General features: G+C 36.7%; 1 long non-coding RNA gene across 1 annotated transcript; it reads left to right on the top strand.

The window, feature by feature from the left end:
* Nucleotides 1-1,058: 1,058 nt before the first annotated feature.
* On the top strand, nt 1,059-16,907 carry LOC138336029 (uncharacterized). The gene is made up of 2 exons (XR_011210380.1): nt 1,059-1,353; nt 11,860-16,907. It is a non-coding gene; the product is annotated as an uncharacterized lncRNA (long non-coding RNA).
* Nucleotides 16,908-17,157: the final 250 nt, after the last annotated feature.

Raw genomic sequence — 17,157 nt, 5'->3', positions numbered from 1 at the left:
GGTGCATTAAGTTCGTTTGTAGTTGATATTCTCCCACACACGTACAAGTTTTTCTGTTACCTACTGATTACATAGTAATATGGTGTCGATCTCTCGATTTAGTGTAAAACAGATCCTGCTCTCGTAATTAACTTAATCTAACTAACATTCAGAGACCTTTATATCAACTAAGTCTGCGCTACATTTCAATGAAATTCTACTCCTTGGCACTGTATGGATTTGCTTCTAATTTTCAAAGGTATACCATTCTGGAAAGCTACCTACAACAAACGAAATACTGGCGCTCGTCGTCTGTAATTTAAAAAAAAAATCATACATTGACGCGAACGCGGATTCATTTCTGTGTACTTGACCTTTGGACGGGTCAGTAACCTTTTTCTCCAGCTGTGGAAAATGACACTAATTCAGTTATAAGCCACGTGATCACTAACTACCCACTTTCTCCTGCCAAATCATTAATAACAATTTAATCAGTCGTGCTTGAATAGAAACACACGTGCTTTATAGAGAAACATATAAGGATGCACGCTCATTAAAAATTGTTAGAAACCGTTCTGTAACCCGTTTCCGAGTTTTAATAAAGAAAAAAGTAATATCAACGCTTACGAAATACGAAGATATACAATATGCCGCGTCGGTTTTACTGATTATTTTCTCACGAGTTTCCTCTTGCTTTAATGAAAGAAACTGAGGCACACCGAAATCATTGAAACAAGTGTCTCGATCTTCCGATAATAATTCGTACGTATTTATGTCTGCCAATACTTCCGATCACCGGAAGTAGATATTCAGAAGTAATGGATCACTTGGACGTTTGATACCTAAGAAGATAATTTGAAGACCTGACGCGAAATTCTTACATAATTTATTAACTTAAAACTGTCTCCTAAAATTGGATATACGATCAGATTTTATCGACCTCTGTCCTCATTTGAACGGAAACAATCGTGTAATGATGTTATACAAATTAGCGTGTTTTAACGAATGCAGGAAACCTTAACTTCCGGAATTTAATCGACCTGATTAGTTCCAACGCAATTACTGACGTATTTCCGGTGTGGCCATTATGACTGAAGTTGCGTAGAAGGCGATGTTTCTCGCAGCATGTAATAATTGACTTCGGAAATATGAATCCAGTGGAGAAGATCTTCATCTGTGTATGAATCTAAGGAACTGAGTGACTTGAACTTTGACTTTTTGAGTTAATACTGTTCCGACTCCCCGGGTTGTCTTGTTCGGAGATCGTTCGTTGCTTTCCGGTCTCTTTACGGATTGTAAGTTACACCGCTAGTACACTGGAATAATCAGATCTTGGCTTGCGACCTGACACGTCTTATGTTGAAACAAACTGAGGTGATAATATGTCTGTTTTGAAAATGTGGGAAGATGGGGTAAAGATCGGGTCAAGATGTGATAAAGATGGGGTAAAAATGTGGAAAGATGGGGTAAAGATATGGCAAAATGGGGTAAAGATGGTGGAAAGATGGGGTAAAGATATGATAAAGATGGGGTAAAAATGTGGAAAGATGGGGTAAAGATGTGGCAAAATGGGGTAAAGATGGTGGAAAGATGGGGTAAAGATGGGGTAAAGACCGGAATCTACTGCTAATGTCTTATATTATTGCATCCAGATATTGAGATATCACACAACATGTCTCTAAATCTCTATGATTACTACACGGCGAGAATAATGATAGACACAAGTTCCTACTAAGAACCATGCAAAGACATACATGTATTAGAGAGATTGGCGAATCCGCCAGTAATTTTCAGATAGTGTGGGTACGATTTTCGAAACAAAAAATAATATTTCAGCTTAAATATCAATAAAAGAAAACGCACAAAGGGCATTGAATGTAAAACTGAAAAGGTAAAAATGCTCATTTTCATGTTTTCATAAGACATATTTTATTAAGCAGCTTAATCTAAAACACAGTCATATCAAACCATGATATACTTGATATATATACAAAATTACAGGTTTAATCCAGTACACTTCAATGTAGTAAGACAAGGAAAATGTCTATCAACCGGAAGTCCTTCTGACGTCAGACAGGACAAAGAAGGAGTTTCCAATCTCTATGTATCTCTTCTGTAATATCAGGACCGATTCGGTTACACGTACTGATGACAGATTTGTATTATTTTAAGTTTATCCTTCTACACTATACAGTTTTCTTCAGCAACTGACATCACATCTCTTACATTCACCCATGACATTCGAGACAAATTTAAAAAAGGGACATGAACCTAAATAAACCATGTAAATTTGAGTAAAATACATATTTAAGACGTGTCAGATACCTTACTAAGTAATACATATCAGTTATTGTGCAAATGTGTCAAATAAAATAATTATAATGGAAATTCTATCTTTCTGTATTTTGAACCGACCCGGTCGAATTTTGTAACGATAGTATAGTAGTGTTGAACTTTAGTGACCACCCACAATGCACTGCACAAATTAAATGCATGTAAACAAAATGTTGGGTCAAAAACGTGGGTGAAGCGAACACAAACGAATTCCGATAGAAAACAGTGTACGTCAAGAGTCAGTAACGTGCGCGATTGGGAAAGTAGGTAAATATGAATGGATCGCTGAAATGCAATAGACGGGAGCAACTCCCCACTTCATACTAAGTCAGGAACCTCCCTTCGCGGTGCCCTGTCATGATCGAATGAAAAGTCTCGTTTGGCTTTTGACTTATTATTCTTACGCTAAATACAAATTGTTTTATAACAAATATGGCTTAAACTTCATTTATCAACCATCGTAAATTAGAAAATAATTTTAAAATGTGGAAAACTAATATTCCTTGTCACGTCAGCAAGTTTGTTGTTCATTATAACCTCGCTTTCGGCCAGCTTTCATTTTGTGTTCCAAAAATATAAGATGACGGTCTATTTCTATCATTTTTGAGGTAGGTATTCCCCACGTTTTCTTGTTGTTTTAGATAACCAATCATTGTAATTAAATATTCAATAAACATCCGGAAACCATATCTAAGCATACAGAACAAATTATTTAAGGTTCATGTCCCTTTAACAGAAATATAGAAATCGAAATATGACGACTGATCACGCTTGGACGTACATGTACCCGCTAGTAGGGTACAAATTAATCAGGCAGGTTCATTCCCATGACGTTGCAGCATTCACGCGACATCCGGACTTGGCTTTCTGTATAATATCAACTTTGACCTTTGACCCGTGTGTCCTCGGAAACAGGAAAGATTTACGGGCTTCGTGAAGTGGTCCGGCAAAGTGACCGTGTCAAATTAACCGTCGACATTAAAGATTAAATTGGTTGTGACCAGTGTCTGACACTGACCAGTGCCCGAATGACCACTTACACAACATAATAATGTTATCCAGCGCGCGTGCCATGTCCCGCCGAATTAGCAGGCCCATTAACACGTAGCGCGATCTAATTAGCGCGTCCTCTGGTGGCTGTATACCGAGCATGACATGCACGTGACATATTGAATATATGGCACCGTGTATTAATTTAGACAAGGGTTCACCATAAACTGGATTGCTTTATGAACTTATATATCGTTGTGGCAGTGTATATAAATGCACGTCAGTGCATGTGGTACAGCCTGTCGGCTGCCGACTAGACGGCAGTTCTTACGTTGTGACACGTGCACTTAAAATGGCGTCGTGACCTGATGCTTTAACAACCTTGAGTGCCTTTTGTACATTTCACAGATTTCCTCATTTTCCTGGCTTGTAACGAAAAATCGACCTTCATGGGACTCGTATGCTCATAGCAAAAGAGAATAAAAATTAACAAAGTGCACATTTTGTAAAACAAAAAGATATACCACAACTTTCCTATACCATCAACGCTGTCACTCACTTTAAATTTCATCAGCATTACTCATTCAAAAATGAATGAAAACAATTAGCAACTGACAAAACTTTTGATGCGATCGATTTAAATGCGGGTTAGGACGAAAGAGTAATTTACCCTGATTCATATACCGTTACCATCGAGTCTACGGAGAGATCATATGGAAGCCGAGTAATCATTTTGTGATAGATAACGGTGTCAAACTGTCGCTAATGGATTTGCCTTCTTACTCAATTTGTGTGATACAGGCTAATAGAGAGTATGCTTCTTATCTCGAATTTCCCATTAATTCGCCAATGTAACCCTGAGGCACGAGCGATAGTTAACAACATAACTTTAAAATATTCTCATCCAAGACTCGATCGGAGAGTTAACTGAACATGACGTTTCTGATACAGTGATAAGGGAATAATGTTGCGTGCCATATATATATACAGATTATTTACAACATGACAAAACTATGGTTGCTGGATTAATATAATTCAAGATCACAATATCTCGACGAATTCAAAAAATCATGATACTGCCAAGCGAGACAACAACACTGCTAGGAATTCGTCTCGTAGTATCACAATATCAATCTTTTTATTGCAATCTTGTCTTACAGTATCGGGATATTTCTTCTTGCGTGATCGGGATCTCGCCCAGTGATATCGCCTCGCGGTGTCGGAATCTCGTCTATCGCGTTTTTGGGATTTCGTCTCGTGGTATCGTGATGTATAGTCTGCGTGTATCGTGATATAGTCTGGATGTTTCGTGATGTAGTCTGCGTGTATCGTGATATAGTCTGGGTGAATCGTGATGTAGTCTGCGTGTATCGTGATATAGTCTGGATGTATCGTGATATAGCCTGGACGTATCGTGATATAGTCTGGGTGTATCGTGATATAGTCTGGGTGTATCGTGTTGTAGTCTGCATGTATCGTGATATAGTCTGAGTGTATCGTTATATAGTCTGGGTATATCGTGATAAAGTCTGGGTGTATCGTGTTGTAGTCTGCGTGTATCGTGATATAATCTGAGAGTATCGTGATATACCCTGGGCGTTTCGTGATATAGTCCGGCTGTTTCGTGCTCTATCTGAATTATAGATATAGTGTGGGTGTATCATGCCCTATCTGAGTTATAGATATAGTCTGGTGTATTATGCTCTATCTGAGTTATAGATGTAGTTCGGGTGTATCAAGCCCTATCTGAGTTATAGATATAGTCTGAGTGTATCATGCTCTATCTGAGTTAAAGATATAGTCTTGTGTACCATGTCCTATCTGAGTTATAGATATAGTCTAGATGTATCATGCTCTATCTGAGTTATAGATATAGTCTGGATGTACCATGCCATATCTGAGTTATAGATATAGTCTGGATGTATCATGCCCTATCTGAGTTATAGATATAGTCTGAGTGTATCATGCTCTATCTGAGTTATAGATATAGTCTGGATGTATCATGCTCTATCTGAGTTATAGATATAGTCTGGTGTATCATGCTCTATCTGAGTTATAGATATAGTCTGGATGTATCATGCTCTATCTGAGTTATAGATATAGTCTGAGTGTATCATGCTCTATCTGAGTTATAGATATAGTCCGGGTGTATCATGTTCTATCTGAGTTATAGATATAGTCTGGATGTATCATGCTCTATCTGAGTTATAGATATAGTCTGGGTGTATCATGCTCTATCTGAGTTATAGATATAGTCTGGATGTATCATGCTCTATCTGAGTTATAGATATAGTCTGGGTGTATCATGCTCTATCTGAGTTATAGATATAGTCTGGATGTATCATGCTCTATCTGAGTTATAGATATAGTCTGGGTGTATCATGCTCTATCTGAGTTATAGATATAGTCTGGTGTATCATGCTCTATCTGAGTTATAGATTAGTCTGGTGTATCATGCTCTATCTGAGTTATAGATATAGTCTGGTGTATCATGCCCTATCTGAGTTATAGATATAGTCTGGAGTGTATCATGCTCTATCTGAGTTATAGATATAGTCCGGGTGTATCATGCTCTATCTGAGTTATAGATATAGTCTGGGTGTATCATGCTCTATCTGAGTTATAGATATAGTCTGGATGTATCATGCTCTATCTGAGTTATAGATATAGTCTGGATGTATCATGCTCTATCTGAGTTATAGATATAGTCTGAGTGTATCATGCTCTATCTGAGTTATAGATATAGTCCGGGTGTATCATGCTCTATCTGAGTTATAGATATAGTTCGGGTGTATCAGTGTCTATTTGAGTTATAGATGTAGTCCGGGTGTATCATGTTCTATCTGAGTTATAGATATAGTCTGGGTGTACCATGCTCTATCTGAGTTATCGATATAGTCTGGATGTATCATGCTCTATCTGAGTTATAGATATAGTCTGGGTGTATCATGCCCTATCTGAGTTATAGATATAGTCTGGATGTATCATGCTCCATCTGAGTTATAGATATAGTCTGGTGTATCATGCTCTATCTGAGTTATAGATATAGTCTGGGTGTATCATGCTCTATCTGAGTTATAGATATAGTCTGGATGTACATGCCCTATCTGAGTTATAGATATAGTCTGAGTGTATCATGCTCCATCTGAGTTATAGATATAGTCTGGATGTACCATGCCCTATCTGAGTTATAGATATAGTCTGAGTGTATCATGCTCTATCTGAGTTATAGATATAGTCTGGATGTATCATGCTCTATCTGAGTTATAGATATAGTCTGGATGTATCATGCTCTATCTGAGTTATAGATATAGTCTGGTGTATCATGCTCTATCTGAGTTATAGATATAGTCTGGATGTATCATGCCCTATCTGAGTTATAGATATAGTCTGAGTGTATCATGCTCCATCTGAGTTATAGATATAGTCCGGGTGTATTATGCTCTATCTGAGTTATAGATATAGTCTGGATGTATCATGCTCTATCTGAGTTATAGATATAGTCTGGTGTATTATGCTCTATCTGAGTTATAGATATAGTCTGGGTGTATCATGCTCTATCTGATTTATAGATATAGTCTGGATGTATCATGCTCTATCTGAGTTATAGATATAGTCTGGTGTATCATGCTCTATCTGAGTTATAGATATAGTCCGGGTGTATCATGCTCTATCTGAGTTATAGATATAGTCTGGTGTATCATGCTCTATCTGAGTTATAGATATAGTCTGGATGTATCATGCTCTATCTGAGTTATAGATATAGTCTGGTGTATCATGCTCTATCTGAGTTATAGATATAGTCTGGATGTATCATGCTCTATCTGAGTTATAGATATAGTCTGGTGTATCATGAGTCTATCTGAGTTATAGATATAGTCTGGTGTTATGCTATTGATTATAGATATAGTTGGTGTTCATCTTATCTGAGTTATAGATATAGTCTGGTGTATCATGCTCTATCTGAGTTATAGATATAGTCTGGTGTATCATGCTCTATCTGAGTTATAGATATAGTCTGGTGTATCATGCTCTATCTGAGTTATAGATATAGTCTGGGTGTATCATGCTCTATCTGAGTTATAGATATAGTCTGGTGTATCATGCTCTATCTGAGTTATAGATATAGTCTGGTGTATCATGCTCTATCTGAGTTATAGATATAGTCTGGTTGTATCATGCTCTATCTGAGTTATAGATATAGTCTGGGTGTATCATGCTCTATCTGAGTTATAGATATAGTCTGGATGTATCATGCTCTATCTGAGTTATAGATGTAGTCTGGTTGTATCATGCTCTATCTGAGTTATAGATATAGTCTGGTTGTATCATGCTCTATCTGAGTTATAGATATAGTCTGGGTGTATCATGCTCTATCTGAGTTATAGATATAGTCCGGGTGTATCATGCTCTATCTGAGTTATAGATATAGTCTGGGTGTATCATGCTCTATCTGAGTTATAGATATAGTCTGGTGTATCATGCTCTATCTGAGTTATATAGATATAGTCTGGGTGTATCATGCTCTATCTGAGTTATAGATATAGTCTGGTGTATCATGCTCTATCTGAGTTATAGATATAGTCTGGTGTATCATGTTCTATCTGAGTTATAGATATAGTCTGTGAATCATGCCCTTTCTGAGTTATAGATGTAGTCCGGGTGTATCATGTTCTATCTGAGTTATAGATATAGTCTGGGTGTATCATGCTCTATCTGAGTTATAGATATAGTCTGGTGAATCATGCCCTATCTGAGTTATAGATATAGTCTGGGTGTCTCATGTTCTATCTGAGTTATAGATATAGTCTGGGTGTATCATGCCCTATCTGAGTTATAGATATAGTCTGAGTGTATCATGCTCTATCTGAGTTATAGATATAGTCTGGGTGTATCATGCTCTATCTGAGTTATAGATATAGTCTGGATGTATCATGCTCTATCTGAGTTATAGATATAGTCTGGTGTATCATGCTCTATCTGAGTTATAGATGTAGTCTGGTTGTATCATGCTCTATCTGAGTTATAGATATAGTCCGGGTGTATCATGCTCTATCTGATTTATAGATATAGTCTGGTGTATCATGCTCTATCTGAGTTACAGATATAGTCTGGATGTACCATGCCCTATCTGAGTTATAGATATAGTCTGGATGTATCATGCTCTATCTGAGTTATAGATATAGTCTGGATGTATCATGCTCTATCTGAGTTATAGATATAGTCTGGATGTACCATGCCCTATCTGAGTTATAGATATAGTCTGAGTGTATCATGCTCCATCTGAGTTATAGATATAGTCCGGGTGTATTATGCTCTATCTGAGTTATAGATATAGTCTGGGTGTACCATGCCCTATCTGAGTTATAGATATAGTCTGAGTGTATCATGCTCCATCTGAGTTATAGATATAGTCTGGATGTACCATGCCCTATCTGAGTTATAGATATAGTCTGAGTGTATCATGCTCCATCTGAGTTATAGATATAGTCCGGGTGTATTATGCTCTATCTGAGTTATAGATATAGTCTGGGTGTACCATGCCCTATCTGAGTTATAGATATAGTCTGAGTGTATCATGCTCCATCTGAGTTATAGATATAGTCTGGATGTACCATGCCCTATCTGAGTTATAGATATAGTCTGAGTGTACCATGCTCCATCTGAGTTATAGATATAGTCCGGGTGTATCATGTTCTATCTGAGTTATAGATATAGTCTGGGTGTATCATGCTCTATCTGAGTTATAGATATAGTCTGGATGTATCATGCTCTATCTGAGTTATAGATATAGTCTGGTGTAGTATGCTCTATCTGAGTTATAGATATAGTCTGGATGTATCATGCTCTATCTGAGTTATAGATATAGTCTGGTGTATCATGCTCTATCTGAGTTATAGATATAGTCTGGATGTATCATGCTCTATCTGAGTTATAGATATAGTTCTGGTGTAGTATGCTCTATCTGAGTTATAGATATAGTCTGGATGTATCATGCTCTATCTGAGTTATAGATATAGTCTGGTGTATCATGCCCTATCTGAGTTATAGATATAGTCTGGATGTATCATGCTCTATCTGAGTTATAGATATAGTCTGGATGTATCATGCTCTATCTGAGTTATATATATAGTCTGGTGTATCATGCTCTATCTGAGTTATAGATATAGTCTGGATGTATCATGCTCTATCTGAGTTATAGATATAGTCTGAGTGTATCATGCTCTATCTGAGTTATAGATATAGTCCGGGTGTATCATGTTCTATCTGAGTTATAGATATAGTCTGGGTGTATCATGCTCTATCTGAGTTATAGATATAGTCTGGTTGTATCATGCTCTATCTGAGTTATAGATATAGTCTGGGTGTATCATGCTCTATCTGAGTTATAGATATAGTCTGAGTGTATCATGCTCTATCTGAGTTATAGATATAGTCTTGTGTATCATGCTCTATCTGAGTTATAGATATAGTCTGATGAATCATGCCCTTTCTGAGTTATAGATGTAGTCCGGGTGTATCATGTTCTATCTGAGTTATAGATATAGTCTGGGTGTATCATGCTCTATCTGAGTTATAGATATAGTCTGGTGAATCATGCCCTATCTGAGTTATAGATATAGTCCGGGTGTCTCATGTTCTATCTGAGTTATAGATATAGTCTGGGTGTATCATGCCCTATCTGAGTTATAGATATAGTCTGAGTGTATCATGCTCTATCTGAGTTATAGATATAGTCTGGGTGTATCATGCTCTATCTGAGTTATAGATATAGTCTGGATGTATCATGCTCTATCTGAGTTATAGATATAGTCTGGTGTATCATGCTCTATCTGAGTTATAGATGTAGTCTGGTTGTATCATGCTCTATCTGAGTTATAGATATAGTCCGTGTGTATCATGCTCTATCTGAGTTATAGATATAGTCTGGTGAAGCATGCCCTATCTGAGTTATAGATGTAGTCCGGGTGTATCTATAACTTTTCTGAGTTATAGATATAGTCTGGTCTATCATGACCTATATGAGGCAAAATGAACATCATGGTATAATCTACCGTCAATTTCTTCTGGCCATTACATCAGACATGGACATTATGACATATAAAGGTTAGTGAAGGGTCGCCAGAGAAAATTCAGCTAAAATTCAGTGAAATTATTATTAGGAAATAGAGTTTTAACGAAAAGTCTACATCTATGTTAGTATCAATAAAATCTCATCAATAAGCATAACTAATCGTTGTTACAAAAAAAAATGAACATCAAAAGACCAAGTCAATTAAGGTGGTTAAATGTACCACTGGATTCAGAACATCAATAATTATGTACCGATATATATATTCCACCGATGCCTACTTTGTGACCTTGTCATGGAGTCCATTGTTCAGAACAGAGCTATGACTTTGTTTCCAGCTGGTTGGCCTAACTCATTGGAATGGGTCTGGCGTCATGGTGAGACCGGATCGTTCCGTGATCAACCCATGAAAGTGCATAATTAATGTAGTGTCTTTTAACTTATGGCACGTTATGAAACATACCGATTGATACGGCGTTAAATATTGATGTGCGACATACAAAATCGGTGACGAAGAACACATTAATATGAAATACAATAATTGATATGACGTTAGAATGACCTACAAAATCAGTGACGAACACATCACTGAGGCATTGGGATAGCTGTAAGTACATTGCCAGTGTCTCTAGTGACCAGACAATCAAACAGGTATGTAGATAACACATTCAGTGACAACTAGTTTGAAATCAAGACTAAACACTCTGGATTAATAATTTAAGAAACATGGTTAAAGAAAAACCTGCGTAAATTACATATATTCATGGAGTTTCGTTTTACGGAATTGGGATTAACAGTGTTGACATCGTTCATCAAGTTTACATTTCCACAAATTGTAAACGTAGAAAAGAGGAACTGTGGTAAATTAATTCCAGGTTGATATCCTCTATTACATTTCGTTGTAGAACGTCCTTCGTACGACAGGACCTAATACTGATCTAAACCCCAAATACGCTTATCAATAGCCCTAATGAATTATGTTGTGTCATAAATCATTAAAACACTAGAAATAACTGCTTAGATTCCAAGCCTTTTTATTTGAATAAATAATAAAAAATTTCCCCAAGAAATAAAACAACAATACATTGTTTTGTTCTGATTAGTTACGACTGACGATATTTTGCGGATCATGTTTTTTGCATACATGCATGTATAGTTGTATTCTGCAATATTCTTCCTTAATATATAACGACCCACAGGGAAATACAACACCACCTCATTGCAAAGACATTTTCACGTAATAGTATCTAATTCGGCTGCACGTTTTGTCCCTGGATATACATAATGAATATATAACTATGGAATTATCGGGAAAGTACACTGGGACTCCACTCTGTACGGAAATCTTATTAGGGATATGTAAGTACGAAACATTAAAAATGCAGGGAAATTGTAATTAGTTATATTTATAGTAAAATCGACTATAAGAAAATACACTAACGTTCCGCTCCGTGTAACCTAACATCATTTTCTCGTTTTTTCAGGTATCGATAAATTGAAAAGCTAGGACACATGGCGTTTCCGAGTATTTGAAGGGAGCATGTTGCAGTTTAAAACTTCGTAATGTCTATTGTTGATTTACATGTGCATTGCGTGCTGTCTATAGTGATTGATACACTGCATGTTGTGTATTGAACCAGGAAGCAGACGACATCCTGGTATGAGTGTGTAGCGATGCTCGACGTAAATAAATTCGATCTTACCGGATATCGACTCATCGGTATTGCTGGTTTATACAGGAAAATTGTTTGTAAACAACAATAATCTGTTAAAACATTTTGTTAGTAAATGATAGGTACGCCATTGACAAATTTAGTATATTGACTAGTAATATTGGCTAATATATTTAGGATACGAGAACTTTGCTAAGTTCGTCACTGACAAAATTTAATCACTTAAGAGTTGTGTGTCGAAAATTGGTAACTTTAGAAATGTGAATCATACATATTTATATACTCCATATTCAAAATTAAGAAAATTCGATTTGTCACATAAAACCAATAACGAAATGAAAAAAAAAACCTCAGTAAATCAGTAACAGTTTGTTCACAGCATAATGAACAAAGAAAAAAACCCATAATAAATCGATGTATCAGTGTTAAAACCTGAATTGTCACCAATTCTTTTTAGACAAATATTGTGTTTATATCATCAGCATAGACTTGCCACGACATCACAGAACGAATGGATATTTAATTATTATTTATTTATTTCATTCAGAGCTTCGGTAATCCAATCCAAAATCTTATGTTCACAAACAAAAAATACATAACATATAAACGAAATGTAAATACCAAATAAAGTAGAGTAATGTTGATTAAATGACTTTGGAATGTCAAATATTTCTGTCTTAATCCGGTCAAATTCCGGACAATCAGTATCTGTAAACATGTCGCGTGCGCTGCCGACAAACCGGAAAACAATTATATCTCGAACCGGAAGTGAGACACTCAACTTAAAACTAATTACAAGGATTATTTGTACTTATTTGTAGATTTATTACAATTAATTTATACTCGAGACTGGTTTTATATTGATAAACATAAACAACACTCGGAAATCTCCAATGTTCCGGAACGTCCGCCCTACTGGTCATTCTATGACTCCGGACAACGACCGGACACTTTCTATTTGACTTAAGTACATGTTTTCCTCTCAGCGTAGGAATGGACACGATGTGCTGTGTAATGTTGAGCTGGATGTAAATGCAAAAATTGTCATTCCACCGATAATCTATCAAAAGTAAGCTATATATGCGAGACCTTCTAAGTGTGGCAAATGGTCAATGGATAATTGAACACCCTATGGACATTAAAGATATTACGTTAATCCCTGAGTAATTGAGAAATTGTAAATTCTACATTCGACCCATCAAAAGATTATATCGCCATTACTAAATCAGTTTAATTGAAATGAGAATTTTTGAGAAAGCGACATGTCCAAAAGGTATATTTTATATATTATTATCATTATAGAAGTGTAATACTAACTTATTTATGAACCTTTGTTGATTGTTCAGAGTAATAATATAATAATTACATTTTATCTGCTTTTGTGTATATCGTCACAGAAAGTATTATTTTATGGAGTTAAAAAGTTTACGAGGATTTGTATCTACAAGTTAGCGCGATGTAGAGATAGTGGTCTCCACCCTGCCGCCATCTTATCTGTTAAACGCTGAGGTGAGTCAGCCCAATCACGGTCGGTAGAATGTTTGTATTCATGTTTCCAAATCAAATATTTAATTATACATTCTTCCTTTGATTGAATGTTTAACTGTGATCAGATAATGTCTGGATATATTAGCGCGTCTGTTTGATGTCAAATAGAGCAAACAGGTGAGATCATAGCTGTATACCTCTCCGAAAGTCAATCAAGCCACAAAGACGGGAAAACATTGACAAAATTCTGCTAATTCATAGGTAAATACACTAAGAACTGGATCTTCTTTTCATGTACTTCTCATTACAGTCGTATTCACCCCGACACTGACTCAGTCACTTTGCCCCTTGTATGTCGCCTCTAGTGTTAATTGTAGACGAGGAACTTCGGCGATTGAGACGGCTACTGTCCCAGTGATTTAAAGTACTATATTTTAATCTCAGCAAATGTAAATGATTTAATGACAATTCAATTGCAACAAAAGCATACTATTTGTGTCTTATAATTCAAATTTATTAAAAAGCAATGTTCTCCACACGATTCATCCAATGTAATCTATTATCAAAATCATGCCATGCAATGGTGCTGATATTTCTAGATGTTGTCATTGTGCAATGGTGCTGAATTTTCTAGATGTTGCCATTCTGCAATGGTGCTGAATATTCAAGATGTTGCGATGGTACACAGGTGCTGATATTTCTAGATGTTGTCATGGTGCAATGGTGCTGATATATCTAGATGTTGTCATAGTGCAATGGTGCTGAATATTCTAGATGTTGCTATGGTGCAATGGTGCTGAATATTCAAGATGTTGCGATGGTACACAGGTGCTGATATTTCTAGATGTTGTCATGGTGCAATGGTGCTGATATATCTAGATGTTGTCATAGTGCAATGGTGCTGAATTTTCTAGATGTTGCTATGGTGCAATGGTGCTGAATATTCAAGATGTTACCATGGTACACAGGTGCTGATATTTCTAGATGTTGTCATGGTGCAATGGTGCTGATATATCTAGATGTTGTCATAGTGCAATGGTGCTGAATTTTCTAGATGTTGCTATGGTGCAATGGTGCTGAATATTCAAGATGTTACCATGGTGCAAAGGTGCTGATATTTCTAGATGTTGCCATGGTGCAATATTGCTGAAATGGTGCTGAATTTTCTTAATGTTACAATGGTGCTGATTGTTCTAAATGTTACAATGGTGCTGATTGTTCTAAATGTTACAATGGTGCAATGGTGTTGATTGTTCTAAATGTTACAATGGTGCTGATTGTTCTAAATGTTACCATGGTGCAATGGCGCTGATTTTTCTAGATGTTGCCGTGATTTCTGTTACTACGGGTGTATACATTATATAAGTTTCGATCAGATCACAGAGACTAGTTGTTGTTGTCGCTATCGGGGGGAGATCAGTAAGCTGAGGGATATTGTGATTCATCAACTCTCTATTGCCGGGCCATGTCTTATTGTAAACTTTTACACGTGTCCTCTGATTGTTCCGTTTGTAGTGATATGCTGTTCGTAACTCACCTTTTTGTTAATACAAGCTTGTTAATGTAACAATCCGTCATTATGTTTTTATCCTTGGATGTTTTCCATCAAAAACTAATGTAGTTCGTTTGATTAATGGTTCTCTGAAGCCCTATAGTTTTTGTGTTTCCGTACAAACCTACGCGAGTACTTGTTTTTAATGAACAGTGATCAATTCTAATCCCCGGCGACGAATAAAACTAGTCTATTTTAGTGTGACCTTCGTTATTCTATGTCTAATGTCAAAATACCAGAGAATTCTGGGTACTGGAAATGTACTGTAGAAAGGGAGTAGTAAATAAGACAATGTAACTTAATTGTACTTTCCATTTTAATATCATAAAGAGATAGGGGCAAGTCAAGCGTGGCAATTACGATCAGTACAAAGAAAGGGCATGGTTTATAACGTAATGGCGAGGCCAACTCCAGCGAGCACAATCCTCATTATCTGCCAAACCGCTTTTATTGGACAATACATAAGCACACCAACACAAAGTGATTTGATACCACGCATATGACCCTTGATCTGCAGACACGGTTTTTGGGGGAGAAAATTGATAAATAATGGAGGCTTGATATTAACCATGAAGCTATAGACGCAATTACGTATAATCAAAGGCTGAAAAAGATGTGTGTTTACCAGTAGAGGGCGCTGAGCTCTACAGTAGTAGCGCCATCTATATCAAACTTTAAACAGATGTGGCATTATTTATGTGTTCATTAAATGGCCGCCACTTTTCATCCTCTATACTAGGGGATAGAAAAAAGACTAAACACCGCTTACCGAGTTACACCGTCAGGGCTCGGGTTTCGGACCTATCGCCCGCCCCATCTGCACCAGATAGCTTTACATTGATTGTAGTGTATATATATGTAATGATATGTAATAGTTCTGGCGTAGTTACAGTTGTAAGAGGGAGGGATTAAATGGGATGGGGAAGAGATGAACGATTTGTTCGCTCGCCGCAAACACACCTGGAACAAAGTTGCTTACGTTCCTGTATGGTTCTGAGTCTACTTGCATCCGTAACTCTTTGGAAACGAGCAAATTATATTTCTCATTGAGTTAACACTAAATCTGTTGTTGTTTTTTCTCTCACACCGCAACTCGCAAAGTCTTCCATTAAATTCAGACGAGAAGCATCCAACTTAGAATTCACTAATGTCTTCTAACCACAAATGTGTCTTGATTTATCCCAGGTTTTGAAGTAGCAGCGGTTTTTCCGCAACGTTACTCAACGCGTCTCGTGGTCAGCGGGATGGTTCCGAACCTCAGTTAGGAGCTTATCTCTGTTCAGCGGTGTTGTTCTGTTTGTTTAACAAAAAGAATTGCTTACCAGTTTTAAAGTCTCAGCTGTCTCCCTTAGTTCTTTATGACCACCAAACATGTATTTTAATACCCAGTAAGTGTCTGGCCGCTTTTCGATAACGATCCGCCACTATATATCTACTAGTAGACCACGCTTTGTCAGACAAACATGCTTTTTGTCCGACTCTTATCATATTTGCCAATTAAAAATATTACAACGAATTTATATTTCCTTGTTTTGAATAGTCTTGGGACCACACAGTTTCAAAGACTAAAAACGACAATGCTACAGTTGTGCTTTAAACCCGCGTCAAACCGTTCATCCCTGATAATTAAATCTTCTTTGATGTTTTTAGGAGTAGATCTTAATTTGCATCAAACCCAACTGTCACTAATCCATGCTTTACAATTATACCGACTGGGACCCAATACACTGCATTATTATGTAACTCTTAACACAGCCACCGCCACCAACTCGCTGCCTTTAACTACTGAATGCTTCTTCCAAATTTTGATTTTTGATTTTTTGATTTTTAAAATTTTTTTGACTTCATCATATAGATGTTTCCTTCTTCTGGTTATCTTAAGAGTCATCGGTCTTAATAATTCAATGCAACTGAGTATAAGATGTCACAACCGTATGCTTATAAACCTGATTGTGCACATTGCCATTTCCTCACTTACTGTGTTAAGTGTCATATGCTGACGATGGTAAACAACAATACACAGAGACAGGACTGAAGTAACAAAATAACAACAGTCGTAATAACCTCGT

This window comes from Argopecten irradians, chromosome 1, assembly GCF_041381155.1.
Source record: "Argopecten irradians isolate NY chromosome 1, Ai_NY, whole genome shotgun sequence".
Taxonomy (NCBI): domain Eukaryota; kingdom Metazoa; phylum Mollusca; class Bivalvia; order Pectinida; family Pectinidae; genus Argopecten; species Argopecten irradians.
Note: the sequence above shows the minus strand (reverse complement) of the source record. Positions and strands in the feature narration are given on the sequence as shown.